This window comes from Gadus morhua, chromosome 4, assembly GCF_902167405.1.
Source record: "Gadus morhua chromosome 4, gadMor3.0, whole genome shotgun sequence".
Classification (NCBI taxonomy): Eukaryota; Metazoa; Chordata; class Actinopteri; order Gadiformes; family Gadidae; genus Gadus; species Gadus morhua.
In genome coordinates, this window is record NC_044051.1 from 20,359,396 (window position 1) to 20,375,558 (window position 16,163).

At 47.3% G+C, this 16,163-nt stretch overlaps 1 long non-coding RNA gene across 3 annotated transcripts; it reads right to left on the minus strand.

Moving 5' to 3' along the window:
- Nucleotides 1-313: 313 nt before the first annotated feature.
- Nucleotides 314-8,977, minus strand: LOC115543051 (uncharacterized). 3 transcript variants are annotated; one of them, XR_003976656.1, is made up of 10 exons: nucleotides 7,716-8,977; nucleotides 7,423-7,497; nucleotides 6,828-6,954; nucleotides 6,601-6,743; nucleotides 6,332-6,452; nucleotides 6,182-6,259; nucleotides 5,929-6,067; nucleotides 5,414-5,561; nucleotides 5,192-5,246; nucleotides 314-1,812 (listed from the first exon to the last, which is right to left on the minus strand). It is a non-coding gene; the product is annotated as an uncharacterized LOC115543051 (long non-coding RNA). The 3 variants fall into 3 exon arrangements; XR_003976655.1 differs by having other exon boundaries at nucleotides 5,192-5,561; nucleotides 6,332-6,424; XR_003976654.1 differs by having other exon boundaries at nucleotides 5,192-5,561.
- Nucleotides 8,978-16,163: the final 7,186 nt, after the last annotated feature.

Below are 16,163 nucleotides of genomic sequence, written 5' to 3' on the forward strand. Positions count from 1 at the left end.
GTCCCTAGAGGGGGCTGTAGAAGGGGGCTGAGGGCTCCTAGAGGGGGCTGAGGGCCCCTAGAGGGGGCTGAGGGCTCCTAGAGAGGGCTGTAGAGGGGGGCTGAGGGCTCCTAGAGGGGGCTGAGGGCTCCTAGAGAGGGCTGAGGGCCCCTAGAGGGGGCTGTAGTGGGGGGCTGAGGGCTCCTAGAGGGGGGCTGTAGAGTTGAGCCCCAGGGCCCCTAAAGGGGGCTGTAGGGAGGGGGGCTGAGGGCCCATAGAGGGGGCTGTAGGGAGGGGGGATGAGGGCCCCTAGAGGGGGCTGTAGGGAGGGGGGCTGAGGTCCCATAGAGGGGGCTGTAGAGGGGGGCTCAAGGCGTGGCCCCTAGAGGGGGCAGTAGAGTGGGGCCGCAGGGCCCATAGAGGGGGCTGTAGCCCTTATAGACAGCTGTAGAGGGGGCTGAGGGCATGGTCCCTAGACGGGCTGGGGGCCCCTAGAGGGGGCTGGAGAGGGGAATGAGGGCGTGGCAAAAGGTGGACGTCCGTCCAGTGGATGCCACTCGGGCTCCCCGGGGTTCTCTCTACAAGTTCATCCAAGGGATGGCCCTAGGGGCCCTGGGTCTATCCGTCTCGACATTCATCCAGGGGACGTCCTCGGGCCCCTTGGTCTCCGTCTCCACGTTCATCCAGGGAATGTTCTCGGGCCCCTGGGTCTCTCTCTTTAGAGGGGGCTGAGGGTGTGCCCCCTAGAGGGGGGCTGTAGAGGGGTCTGAGGGCGTGACACCTAGAGGGGGCTGAGGGCGTGATCCTTAGAGGGAGGCTGTAGAGGGGGCTGTAGAGGGGAATGAGGGCGTGGCAATAGGTGGACGTTCATCAAGTGGATGCCACTCGGGCTCCCCGGGGTTCCCTGTACAAGTTCGTCCAAGGGTCTCCCCGTTCATCCAGGGGACGTCCTCGGGCCCCTGGGTCTCTCCGTCTCCACATTCATCCAGGGGATGTTCCATGTGCCCCTGGGTCTTCCCTTCTCCCCGTTCATCCAGGGGACATCCTCGGGCCCCTGGGTCTCCCTCTATACGTTAATCTAGGTGACGTCCTCAAGCCCCTGGGTCTCTCTCTATACGTTCATCCAGGGAACGTCCTCGGGCCCCTTTGTCTCTGTCTATATTTTCATCCAGGGACCGTCCTCTGGCCCCTGGGACTCTCTCTATGCGTTCATCTAGGGGACGTCCTCGGGCCCCTGGGTAACTCTGTCTCCAAGGTCATCCAGGGGACGTCCTCGGGCCCCTGGGTCTCTCCGTCTCCATGGTCATCCAGGGGACGTCCTCGAGCCCCTGGGTCTCTCTCTATACGTTCATCCAGGGGACGTCCTCGGGCCCCTGGGTCTCTCTCTATACGTTCATCCAGGGGACGTCCTCGAGCCCCTGGGTCTCTCTCTATACGTTCATCCAGGGGACGTCCTCGGGCCCCTGGGTCTCTCTCTATACATTCATCCAGGGGACGTCCTCGAGCCCCTGGGTCTCTCTCTATACGTTCATCCAGGGGACGTCCTCGGGCCCCTGGGTCTCTCTCTATACATTCATCCAGGGGACGTCCTCGAGCCCCTGGGTCTCTCTCTATACGTTCATCCAGGGGACGTCCTCGGGCCCCTGGGTCTCTCTCTATACATTCATCCAGGGGACGTCCTCGAGCCCCTGGGTCTCTCTCTATACGTTCATCCAGGGGACGTCCTCGGGCCCCTGGGTCTCTCCGTCTCCATGGTCATCCAGGGGACGGTCCTCGGGCCCCTGGGTCTCTCTCTACACGTTTAGTGGGATATGGTCTCTCTCGCCTGCTCCACTGTTGGAGTAAGACAATCAATAAGAGTGGAATAAGAGTCAGTAATTCAGTTAGTTCAGTGAGTAAAACAAACCTTGAGTTTAAAAGATTGTAGTTGCTGTCGTAGGCAAGGCAACTTTATTTATGTAGCACTTTTCATCCACGAGGCAAACTCAAAGTGCTTCACATATAAACATTGTCATTCAATAAAATAAAATAATAGATAAGTAAAATAAAACATAGGCAAGGTAAAAAATGATAAAATAGATAGAAAATAAAGCATGCAATGTATTTAAGATCTGGGCCCCGTTTCCCGATAACGATGGATCTTCGCTCGTACGATCATTCTCCCGATGGATCTTGCGATCCATCGATAATTTCTTTGTCGCGTTTCCCGAAACTCCTCTTAACGTGAACGCGCATTCGCTGCACTCACGACGTCGTAGGATTGTAACTGTCTACTGACACGGTGCTGAAATGGGCTCCGTAGGAGGGGGAGACACAGGAATGTCGCAGGAAAAAAGGGTTAAAAAGGGTTAAAATATATCCCCATCAAGGACAACAGCAGAGTAGCCTACGAAAAAAATAGACTGCAATTATATGCATGCTTAAGACATTAAAACACATTTGATTAGGCTTAAACCGACATATATCAGTCCTAATCCTGAATGCACTGTGCGTTTCACGGCATTTTCCCCCCTGAAATAATTCCATATGACAAAAAATTGAAAATAGCGTGGCCCCTCTAGAGGCCACGCCCTCAGCTCGTGTGACAACTACATTTATCTTAATGGGCTGATTTCTGAAACATGCTTTGCGCAGCAAAGAGACCCGATTTAATCTGATTCCGCATAAGGGTTTCCTTGATTGATAATTTGATGAAAAGCCCCTCCGGAAATAGGGTAAGGTATGTATTGATGAGGAATACAACGAAGCCCACCGTCTGGCCCGGTGCATCGTTGAGCGCACGATCAGGAGGTGGAAGTTGCGCTTTAGATGCCTTCACAAGTCAGGCGGAGGGCTCCAGTTTTCGCCGGCCAAATCATGCGCCGTGATATGTGTGACGGCTATGTTGCACAACATTGCAGCTAAGGCTGGGGTGGCATTGCTTGAACCGGAGGACGCTGAGGACGATGACGACGAGGAAGATCGGTGTGAGGACGGCCTCCCTCATAACTACGCGGCTGGTTTTCATGCGCGTCTAAGAGTGATTGAGACCTTTTTTGAACCCCCTCCACCCTCCCACATGTCACTAAACATTCCCGTCAACGTGACCAATCCCCACCATATCCCAGCCTTTTGCCTGCTCCTTTGCTTGTTTTTTATAATTTATTTTATTTCTTTATTTTTTATTTATTTATTTTTTTTTTATTTAATTTAATTTTTTACATTATTTTATGCTACGTTTTATGAGTAGCCTATGTCAGTCTGCACAAATCCCCCCACTTTCTCTCACACATTTTGAGTGCCCTGCCTGCGCAAACATTTTCTGGACTGTCCCGTTTTATTTTGGCCATTTTAACATCTTTATTAATAAATTAATTAATAATCTTTATTAATTACCAAACTAAGAACATAAAGGCGCAATGCGTTTTAATAAAACGCATCCAATACACGGAATGTCCGATGGTGACGCCACTGAGGCTATAGCTGACGATGCTCTTAGCGTCCTACGAGTACCTACGAGCACCCCTGGAGTACTCGTTAGCTACGAGCGTTTTCAAGACGTTCGTTCCCAACGATGCTTTCGGGAAACGCGGTGAAAACTCTATGATGCCCTTTCGACGCACTTCACGATCCACTTAAGGTGCGGCCACACCAGACGCGTATCTCGCGTACCTCGCGTATAAAATCGCCATTTTTTCCATAGGGAACCATTGGTTTACGCGCGTATGAGACGCGTACACGCGTTACATGCGTATAAGCAACATTTTACTCGCGTTAGGGGCGTATGAGGCGCGTATATATACGCGCGTACGCGAGGAGTTCAAAAAATTGAACTTTTTACGCTCATACGCGTGATACTTAGCCGCAATAGCCAATCAGCGTGGAGCTTGTCCCGACGTCACTGGCAGAGAGTAGTGTCGCTTGCACAGAAGCATACGGCCGACATTTTTCTTTATTCTGGGTGGAAATAGTAACATAGTTACGCCATTAAATGCGTTTATGGAAACATTTCTAGCGAGAAATGTGCATTTTACTTTCATAATGTTCGCTCTGTGAATGTGAAGGATGTTTGGTTTGATAGTTATGACGAAGAGTGAACGCTCCGTTCACTTGCATGGACAGAGTCTCTGATTGCTAAGCAACCTCAACGTCTTGGCGGACTATTTCTCTGCTGATCAACACTACGAATGCTGGAAACACACCAGACACACCATGTGAAGTTATTTAACCCGATTATTGTTATTTATATCCGAGATTATTTAATCGAACCCGATCCAAGCTCTATCATCCACCCAAACACGGCGGCGTTTGGGTTTCCTTCCTCGGACTCCTAAATCCACAGCCACAGGCAGCCACACGCAGCCACAGGCTGGGGGGGGGAGTTTTGGGCGGTCTCATCTACGCGCGTATGTGTACGCGCGTATCTGACCATTTTTGACACAAAATGGTCAAGCAACATTTTAGCTGCGTTACGCGCGTACATGGTACGCGAGGTACGCGCTTGGTGTGTTCGCACCTTTAGGCTAACGACGCTTTCGGGAAACGGGGGCCCAGATGTATTGGATTGGATTTGATTCACTTTATTGTCATTGTACAACGTACAACGAAATAATAATAATAATAATAATAATACATTTAATTTAGAGGCGCCTTTCAAGACACCCAAGGTCACCTTACAGAGCATATAGTCATCATAAATAAAAGACATTGTGGAAAAAATAAATAAATAAATAAATAAACATAAAAAATAAAAAATAAATCAAACAAAAACAAGACAAAACAAAACAAACAAACAATCAGAACAGTGATCAGTTAGACGTTGTGTGCGAGTTTGAACAGGTGAGTTTTGAGTTGTGACTTGAAGGTTGTAATGGTGTCTGACTGTTTTATGTGAAATGAGGTTTTGTGACCAACCAGAAGTGCAAAAGAGCAGTAAAGTGCAGTTTGTACATGAATTATAAAGTATCAGAACAGCATAGAGGTACAATAAGTGCAGTATATATAAATATAATATAATAAAATAAAATAAATATGTACTATGGGTGTTGATACAGGGGCGTTGTACAGTCAAGTAGAGGGATAATTGTTCAGTCAACTAGTATGGATTAGTGCAATGGATGGCCACAGGGGGGGGGCAGACACTGAGGGGCGGGCGGTTACTCTCTGCTGTATGAATGCTTCACATTCATACAGCAGAGAGTAACGTTGTAGAGAGTAACGTTTAATGTATCACCTGAGGACGTAGACAAAATGTAGGCGGGCTCCTCTCTGGTCCTCAGGACCGGCGTCTTCGCAGGCGTCACACGGCGGTGAGGGTAAACCATTCGGCGCCGTCCCACCCAGCCGAATGGGAAATTGAAGGGAAATTCAAATTGTGCGGAAGTACTTAGGCGGGCGGAGCCAGGCTATGTGTCAGGTACAGATGTACATTTTTTACTATGAAAGCTTCAGTTACCAGTGTCGATGCTCTCCCCGAGGTGAGAGACCTTCCCTTACAGACGGAGGGGGCTCTGCTTGCTGTGATCCTCCCCCTCTGCCCCCTCTCACCACATGCACTTCCTGGAGTTCTCTGTCCCTGTCTCCTGCACTGTCAAGATGTTCCACTGCAGCGGAGAAACATACCATCAATCCTGTTTTGAACACAACTGACAAACCCAAGGAGTTGGGCATGAGATCTAATTCCATCACTCTTTTCTTTCCCATTGTTGCATTTGGTTTTGCTTGAGATGCGATGTCCCACTCCTCATAACTTGCTCTACAACACATTCCAGTCATCATGAGGAACATAAATGAAACACTAAAACGGTTGTCTGAGGTCCTCTATAAGAGGCATGGTATGGCCGGTTTAACATGAATCTAGATTCATCTGACTCTTTTTCCATGATGCCCACCACTCCCAACCCTTCTAGTCTGTTTATATTGAAGCCCAACGCGCTACCAACCCTCCCAGACTGTTTCCTTATCTCTTACCTCAGTGTGTCCAATCCCAGCTGCAGCACCCTGCTTTCCAACGAGGGAGGCCAGAGACAGCCATGGAGGAACGCTGGCAGCATCGGTCACCTTCCTCAACCATGCCCCGTCATGGTGGAAGCGCTTCATGTGAAGCACTCTGTGGACACAAACGCTTCATCGTCAGATTGCTGCATGCTCAAACGCGCCCGCACACATGAAAAGGCTGTTTCAAGGCAATATTGGAGACAACAGACTCAAGTTCATGGCTCACCTGGGCAGAGTGAGGAAATGCTGAATCTCTGATGCCTGGCATTCAGCACTGCTGGCAGGTGCACTCCAAATCTGAAGGCTGAAGGAAAGCCCTACGTGAGTATCAGTGGACCAGTGTAAATGTGACGTACCAATACAACAGTGGACTGACTTTGAAGTAGAGTTGGAGGCCGGCTATCAACGACGGGTGGAGGTCAAAGGAAAGTGGTTCTGCTCCCCGTCCAGGAAGCCCTTGTCACCACAGCTTTTAAGACGGGCAGAGATCCGGACATCTTTAACCATTAGAACACAGCAGACCAGATCATGAAGCCAAAAGTGTTAGCGTAGCAGTGATTGACTATGATATCCATTATTTAATGAAGGAGCTACTACAGTGGTACTATTTACAACAATAATACATTCAATGAAGTCAAGCGTTACCTTGAGCAGGTGCAGACACACTGCAGTCTGAACTCAAAGTTCTGGACGGGGCAGATGTAGCTGGGTGACGTGGAGGTCTCCTGTAGTGCCTCACCTTCCATCTTCATCTTCATGAGGACGAGGAGCAGGAACTCATGAGCATCCTGTCAGAAACCAGCAGCCCAGTTGAGATGTGTTTACTTCTCAACCACAGCATTACCCAAGAGATAAGGAGTCATCAGCTGTACCTGCTCAGAGCAATGCTCTTACTGCTCGTTGAACTCTGCCAGACAGCTCTTAATAGACCACGGGAGTCGGTGCTTGCCTTTGTAGGAGCCCTCACCCTGCCATGATTTATAGAGCTCCCCCAAGCACCTGGGGAACAGCATACCAAGACCAAGGGCATTCAGTAAACTTAATATTTTACATTGGAGCATTTCATTTGTCAGTAAATCATCCAAGCTGTACTGTATTGTTTAAGGGCTAAGGGTCAGGTTTGCCTCTAGTGTGAGGGCTAAGGGTCTGGTTCTCTAGTGTGAGGGCTAAGGGTCTGGTTCACTTCTAGTGTGAGGGCTAAGCGTCTGGTTCTCTAGTGTGAGGGCTAAGCGTCTGGTTCTCTAGTGTGAGGGCTAAGGGTCTGGTTCTCTGACTAGTGTGAGGGCTAAGGGTCTGGTTCTCCTCTAGTGTGAGGGCTAAGGGTCTGGTTTTCCTCTAGCGTGAGGGCTAAGGGTCTGGTTCTCTGACTAGTGTGAGGGCTAAGGGTCTGGTTCTCCTCTAGTGTGAGGGCTTAAGGGTCTGGTTCTCTTCTAGTGTGAGGGCTAAGGGTCTGGTTCTCTACTGGACCTCAGCAGCTTCAGCAGGGTTCTTCTCCTGGAGCTCCAGAGGTCCTCCTGCCCCGTGATGTCCCTGTTGGGCAACCTGGAGAAAACACATCCCATAGTCAACGTTCCAGCCTGTAGTTTATAGTAGGGAACATGTGGTTTTAAAGAAGATACAACCAATGTGCTAGAAAGTGTAAATCTCTAAACTATGGACTATAAGGGGGTGAAGGTATCAGTGGCCCCGAACAGAGGCTGCTTGTATTCATGTTTATTCTCTCAAGAAGCAGCTTCAGAGATGTTCTTCTTGTATATTACCCGAGGGCCTCCTTGCATTGCTGGTTCTTGCTTCTACCAGAGGAAGCCTGCAGCCGGCTACTCTCGGCCCTCTGGGGCTGACTGCACCCCACAGGGACGAGAGGAACAGAGAAACAAAGCCATGAGTAACGTCACATAATAGCAAAATTAAGTAATTCATTCATCGATATCTATCTGATGTCCAAGCCTGTGCTGATGGATCTCCTTGATGCGATCAACAAAGGTTGGCTCCTGCCGACGTACTGCTGCATAGATGAGAATCGACAAGGCCGGGACACCTCTAAAGACAGACCACCACAACATTAATGGAGGTGTTATTCAAAGTACCAGTTATCTGGGCAGGAGGCCCACTGGGTCAGGTCACAAGTGAGGATGGGAAGTGATGTTTTAAAGGACAAATAAAAAGGCAGGAATACAAATTGCAAAGTTACAAACATGGATTAGTCATTTTTGGCATCATTGCACCGGCGTTGAACTTAATGCTACTTGTTACCTACATTTTATTCCCCAATACATCCTCATCAGGCAGTGGGGTGTCCTCTGAGTTCCCTGATCTGCTTTGCTCACTGACATCCGATGACCATCCTGGTGGGGAGGAGACATCACTGCTGCTGGGGGTAATGACATCTGGAAGACCAAGGATTCCTGTTGGGGGGAGAGAGTGGGGGGGGGGGAGGGACAAGGAAACACAGGGGTCAGAAGAATAGGAACAGGGAATAGAAAAGGGAAGGATGTGGCACTGGAAACAGGGGAAGATGGGGACGAGAAGAGAGGCGGGGAGATCAGAAAAAGGGGGGGATTTAGTGGGGGAGACACGAGTAGAGGGGAGAGATGTAATGGGGGAAACAGGAGAAGAGGGCAGGGATGTAGTGGGGGAGACAGGAGAAGAGGGGAGAGATGCAGTGGGGGAGACACGAGAAGGGGGGGATGTAGTGGGGAAGACACAAGATGAGGGGAGACATGTAGTGGGGGAGACAAAATAAGAAGGAAGATATGTAGTGGGGGAGACATGAGAAAAGGGGAGGGATGTATTGGGGGAGACAGGAGTAGAGGGGAGGGATGTAGTGTGGGTGAAATAAGAAGGGGGGAGGGATGTAGTGGGGGAGACAGGAGAAGAGGGGAGAGATGTAGTGGGGGAGACAGGAGAAGAAGGGAGCGATGTATTGGGGGAGCCACCAGATGAGGGGAGACATGTAGTGGGGGAGACAAAATAAGAGGGAAGATATGTAGTGGGGGAGACACGAGAAGAAGGGAGAGATTTAGTGGGGGAGACTCAAGAAGAGGGGAGGGATGTATTGGGGGAGACAGGAGAAGAGGGGAGGGATGTAGTGTGGGTGAAATAAGAAGGGGGAGGGATGTATTGGGGGAGACACGAGAAGAGGAGAGAGATGTAGTGGGGGAGACAGGAGAAGAAGGGAGAGATGTAGTGGGGGAGACAGGAGAAGAGGGGAGGGATGTAGTGTGGGTGAAATAAGAAGGGGGAGGGATGTATTGGGGGAGCCACAAGATGAGGGGAGACATGTAGTGGGGGAGACAAAATAAGAGGGAAGATATGTAGTGGGGGAGACACGAGAAGAAGGGAGAGAATCAGTGGGGAAGACTCAAGAAGAGGGGAGGGATGTATTGGGGGAGACAGGAGAAGAGGGGAGGGATATAGTTGGGGTGAAATAAGAAGGGGGGAGGGATGTAGTGGGGGAGAGACGAGAAGAGGGGAGAGATGTAGTGGGGGAGACAGGAGAAGAAGGGAGAGATGTAGTGGGGGAGACAGGAGAAGAGGGGAGGGATGTAGTGGGGGAGACGGGAGAAGAAGGGAGAGATGTAGTGGGGGAGACAGGAGAAGAAGGGAGGGATGTAGTGGGGGAGACAGGAGAAGAAGAGAGGGATGTAGTGGGGGTGTAATAAGAAGAGGGGAGGGATGTAGTGGGGGAAAATCGAGAAGAGGGGACGGATGTCTTGGGGGAGACATGAGAAGAGGGGAGGGATGTCGTGGGGGAGACATGAGAAGAAGAGAGAGATGGGAAAGTGTGGAAGAAAGAGGGTTCCTTCTGTGGCAGCGATACAACCACAGGAGGTGCCGGGCGCTGGTCAGGGGCTCCTCCATCTTCCTCCATGGCACGCTGTTTGTAGAAAGGTGAGAATAATTTGTAATATTACAATATTTTAATGATGATGGGTAAAATAATTATGATTCATGATTAATTAAAATAATAATAAATAAGAAAACACAAGCAGTTGCTATGCATATATGTTCAAACGTTTGAACGGTGTATACACCTTTATATATATATTATATATATATATTTATACCATGGTCATGGGGAATACTCGATTCTGGTTTGCTGCAGGATGTGCATTAACCCCTGACTTACGGACACCTGATATTTCAATTCAAAATGTCTGCAGCCTTCAAACGGAGAGCTGGTGAATTGTGAAAAATGTATTAAACTGTAATCAGAAAACGCGGTTATGTGCTATACACCTGTGTAACTGTGTAACTGTGGTATAAAGGCTGGGACGATTTTCAAATTATAAATATGTACAATTTATGTTGAAAGTATAGACCGTCGCGATACCCATTGAAACGAATGGCGCGGTGATGTCTTCAAAGCGAGCTGGTAAATTGTGAAAAATGAATGAAACTGTAATCAGACAATGCAGTTATAAGCTATAGACCCTAGAGTATCTGTGTTATAAAGGCTGGGAATTTCAAATTATAAATATGTATAATGCATAACGTTAGATCTCTGGCTCATAGCTGAGCGGACTAGAATACCTCCCGTCGCCAAGTCGTAAGGTCCGTCCTATTTACTGGAGGAGTGAACAACGTTTCGTTGCATAAGAACCTTACGTGAGGGTAATGATTGTTCCAGGTATTAGTCAAACCCTCAGGCGTTACCAGAGAAACAAAGGCATGGCTTGTGAAAAACTTTAGATTTGGATTGTAAAACGCATGAATATGAAAACGTAAAAAAAACAATACTACGGCTACTTGCCAAGTATTGGTGATCAGCAGAGAGATAGTTTGCCAAAGACGTTGACGTCGCTTAGCAACCGAATACGCTGGGTAACCGGACTACTTGCGGACTGGTACGAAAGTCGGAATCAGAGGCAAAAAGTCCACTTTCCTTGACAGCGGTCATATGCTTAGCAAGGGTAAATTATCAAAAATGTATTTAACCGCCGGAAGTCTGGAAGGCCACACACACTACCGTTCAAAAGTTTGGAGACACTTAGAAAGGGTCAATGCAGCCTGCGGCCTTCAGAACGTCCAGGTCGCTTCATGTTCAAAGCCCATGGTTCAAAGAACAACAAATAAGAAGTTGGCAGCAAAATGTGTTTTAAGAAAATAATTTATTGAAACAAGGCTTCCGTGTTGGCCGTAAATATCGGGTTACTAATCGGGACCATTACATAAATGCCGATATTTATATTGTTTACGTTTCATAATTTGATTAAAGGTTTCCATCGCAACCTGAAGGAGAGATAGCAAGGTGTAACATTCAAGAGTTATGATTAAGATTCTATTTTACCTGTCTGGAGCAACAGCCACCCATGTTTTCTTTCCTCTCGAACAAGTAGAGTGAAGTACAAATACTTATAAACTTAAGGAATAATGAACAACAATTAGCAAAGACCACTTCGTGAAGCGTGCGTCCGCGTAGCGTCTCGGTTGAATGAGGCATTGATGCGGTCGTCAAGGTGACCAGGGACCTCAGAACCTCTTAAAACAAGCCTTATATGGTAATGTGATGGATGTCGACATCACAAGCCGCGTTTACATGGACACATCTATAATAATAATAATACATTTAATTTAGAGGCGCCTTTCAAGACACCCAAGGTCACCTTACAGAGCATATAGTCATCATACATTTTTTAAAAAAACAAGACATTGTGTAAAAATAAATAAACATAAGCAATAAGAAATAAATAAAACAAAAACAAGACAAAACAAAACCAAAAAAAAAACAATCAAAACAGTGATCAGTTAGACGTTGTGTGCGAGTTTGAACAGGTGAGTTTTGAGTTGTGACTTGAAGGTTGTAATGGTGTCTGATTGTTTTATGTGTGGGGGGAGGGAGTTCCAGAGCCTGGGTGCTGAACAGCTGAATGACCGGGCACCCATTGTAGTGAGTCGTGATGTGGGGATACATAGTAGTCCAGCAGAGGTTGAGCGGAGGGAGCGGGAGGGAGTGTATTCTTGGAGGAGGTCGCAGAGATAACTGGGGGCTAGGTTGTGGAGAGCTTTGTAGGTGAGGAGTAGGGTTTTGTATTGGATACGGTAGTGTACTGGGAGCCAGTGAAGTTGAATGAGGACAGGGGTGATGTGGTCAGATGATTTGGTGCGGGTGATGATCCGGGCGGCGTTCTATAGCCGCGTTTACATGGACACATCTGTTCCGCATACACTTATTCCGAATAGATTGGGGTTTAACTTAGAGCAGTCGCAGTAGTTCGCCATTGGTCCACTGAGCTCCGTCGGTACTTTTAAGCACACCGAACTTCACCGCTGTCAAGGAAAGTGGATTTATTGCCTGATTCACGTCTTTGTTATCACTCCGTAAAAGTAGTCCGGTAAGTGTGTCCGGTTGCTAAGCGACGGGACATGGGTGTTTATTAATGACGTGTTTGCGTATCGTAGTGTCCGCGTGCGTCCGAGATAACTGTAAATGAGTAGGGCTACTACTTGTACTTTTGCAGGCTGAACGTTAAAATACCTAAAATACTTCTTAATTTAGAGAGATGGCAGCTGCAGTAGGACCTTCGAGGATTCCTGGTCACTAAATTCCCGTAAGACCACTCTCTCCCACCAGTCTTGGCTGCGGACTCGCATCCAAATTCCTCTTGTTTGCGGCGGAGCTTAGGGTAAATACAAAGATCTGACGAGAAATTGACGTTGCTGCGCTGTCGTCCTCCTTCTTAATTGAAGGAGCAGGCAGAGAAAAGCTCCTGCTGTGCTTTCATTAAAATCAAATTTAAAATCCCCGATAGTGATAAGACATCCATTATGTCGCCGCCGGTCCAGAGATGTGTCAGGTGTGCGCGAGAGACATAACGGACACTTTTGTTACTGCCATTGTTAAGATATGTCCTCAGTTGTATGTGATGTGGTTTTACATTGATATGTACTGATGTACTGTGTATATGCTTGTGCCACGGGGAGGCGCTATGGAGCAGCATCTGCCTCATTAGTTTATTGTTCCGGCTGAGATGTCGTAGAAGAGCGCGGGAAAATAGCAGTGTGACCGTGAGAATGATGTGTCCGCTGCAGTCACTAAATAAATATGCCGAAGGCTAAAGAAGACTCAACATATTTTCTTCCGAATGCAACGTTAGCTGCAACAGTACAGTAACACAAACTCAACAGCCATGTATATAGTACATTCGGAACACATTTTAGGAACAGATCTATGCCGCATAGAAATCTATGCGGATCAGATGTGCCATGTAAACGCGGCTACAGTCTCATCATAGATCATTTTTTCAGTATATCAATCTATGACCGTTTCAGACCGTCACATTTAGCATTCAAAATCAATCGAAATCGATCGGATGCAAGCTTTTCGTTATTAGTATGCTTCATATTGTATGATAATCGCTGTACATCAACCATGATTGGCAACATGCTATGTCACAGTCTGTCCAAATAATGATAACAAATTGAAAAGGGGCCCCCTTGCCCCCGCAAGGGGGCCCGGTCCAACTCATCGGCTCAACTACTAGAATAAGACCCCTGCTTGCTAGGATTCTTTAGTTGACCAACAGGGGGCGCTATTGCCATTAAATAATATACCTGCCAGTTGGGATAGTAGTCCCACATGATTGAACATTTGCAAACATAATCGAGCTTAATAAGCGCCGCTTATTACATTGTATGTGCAAACAAATGTGGAATATCGCTCAATACGCACTTGACCGTATGCTACTTTTCATCTAGAAACTTACTTTTAGATGCTTTGAATACATAAGCTATACATTGATATTTATTATATCCATGAATACATTATACATTGAGTATATATCTATATCAAAGAGCCACTGATGGTTACAGTAGTCCTCCACGAATACATTAGATATACATTGAGTATATATAAGGGCCACTGATGGTTACAGTAGTGCACCATAAATACATTAAATATACATTGAGTATATATAAAGAGCCACTGATGCTTATAGTCCTCCATGAATATATTAGATATACATTGAGTATATATCTATATTAAAGCGTCACTTTCCACTATGAATATATTGGCTATACTTTGAGTAATATATCTGGTCGGCTCTGATTGGTCCACAGCACAGCAGTGGCTCCCTGGTTGGCTCTGATTGGTCCACAGTGCCGCAAGTGCTCACTGCAGTGACATTCAGATCAACCAATTATCAAAGGGGTTTGTAATACTATGCCGCCCATTTAGCCGAGGTAAAATGACAGATGTGATTTTTAATAAATGAGCATGGTTTTTGTGTATTTACTAAAACATATTTCAACCTCACTTTGCACTACAGCACTCACCGCATTTTCTTCAGGAAAGGCAATTTGTAGTTATCTTTTGTCTTTGAGGATAGTTGGACTAGCCACAATTGAATTGTGCAAACATCCAACCGTTGTACCAGTAGATCTATGTATTTCCTCACTTCCTCTGCATTGCTTGGCAGACTGAAGATGTGAAATAGGTCTACCCATGCAGGGCCCACCCAGGACCTAACCAAGGCCTAACCAGGGCCTACCTAGGGCCCACCCAGGGCCTAGCCAGGGCCCACCCAGGGCCTACTCGGCCTTACTTGTCACGAGGACAAGGCTCCGAATTTTGGGCGATCGCGCCTTCTGCTCACCTGCACCAAGTCTGTGGAATGCTCTCCCTGACCATCTAAGGGCCCCACAGACAGTGGATTATTTTAAAGAAGGCCAAAAACCCATCTTTTTAGAAAAGCCTTTGGCTAAACTGCTATTTTAAATGATTTTTTTTTTTCTCTATTATTTTTCTTTTTATTCTAATTTAATTAGTCTTTTATGTTGTATTTCTTTTAATGTGCATTGTAGCACTTTGAGGTCATTAAGTTGATGTAAAGTGCGTTATAAATAAAATGTATTATTATTAGATTATTACTCAGGGCCTACCCAGGGCCCACTCAGAGCCCAGCCAGGGCCAACCCAGGGCCCATTCAGGTCCTATTCAGGCCGTACATAACAAACTTTTATTCCCGGAATCAAAGATTCTCGTCCTTAACTAACTGATGCATTAGAAAAGTAAGGTTAATAATAAGTCAACTCAAATTCATAGGAAGTTCATTCACTGATGTCCTCATCACCCCAAGCCCTCGTAGGGTACCTGTCCATCAGCCGCTGCACACCTCCGAATAATCCACTATTCATATCCCAGCTGGGGGTGCAATGGGTGTCGGGTGGGCAGATATCATAGCAAATAAAAAATTCATTAACCGTGTGCTATTAATATGACCAGCCTTTTTGAAAGCGAACCCATTGTCAACTCACCAACTAAAAGTTGGTGAATAGTAGGCTATTTATTTAGTATAGCTTATTGGAAATATAGACTACGTCTTAATGCCTGTCTACATTTTTCCCCACAAAGTGGAATACATGAATGGGTAACACTTTACAATAAGTAACATTAACTAACATTAGTTAATGCAGTGATAAACAATAATATAGCATTACCACAGGGGTTGTGGCGGGTTAGGTTCAAGGTTCGGGGGGGATAACCCTATCAATCTGTATTTACTGGTGTGTGTTTAAAATGTCATGGCACTTGCATTGACCGTGTGTGTGTGTGAGTGTGAGTGTGTGTGTGTGTGTGTGTGTGTGTGTGTGTGTGTGTGTGTGTGTGTGTGTGTGTGTGCAGAGGCGCTGCATCCCATTAGGCATACCAGGCAATTGCCTGGGGCCCCGCAATTGCTTGGGGCCCCGGGCCACTACTAGGGGGCCCCCTAGAGCCAAAAAATAATAATAATAATAAAAAATCGCCCCCCCCCCCCCCCTCAACAATCGCTCCATAACCCCCCCCCCCCCCTCCCCTGTCAACAATCCTCTGCCTAGGGCCCCCACACTCCCTAGAATCGCCCCTGTGTGTGTGTGTGTGTGTGTGTGTGTGTGTGTGTGTGTGTGTGTGTGTGTGTGTGTGTGTGTGTGTGTGTGCGTGTGTGTGTGTGTGTGTGCGTGCGTGTGTGCGTGCGTGTGTGTGTGTGTGTGTGCGTGTGTGTGTGTGTGTGTGTGTGTGCGTGTGTGTGTGCGTTCGCGTTTGCGTGTGTGAGTGTGTGTGTGTGTGTGTGTCCTTGCTGCTACCGACAACAGTCCTCAAGTCCAAAGGGAAGAGGAAACGTCAGATTTGCACAACGTTGGCCAATCATTAGCAGACCTGACAAACGTGTCCCGCCCATTCGTTGCGAAGCAGAGCAGTAGTAGTGAACCTCCTCCCGGGCGGTCACGTC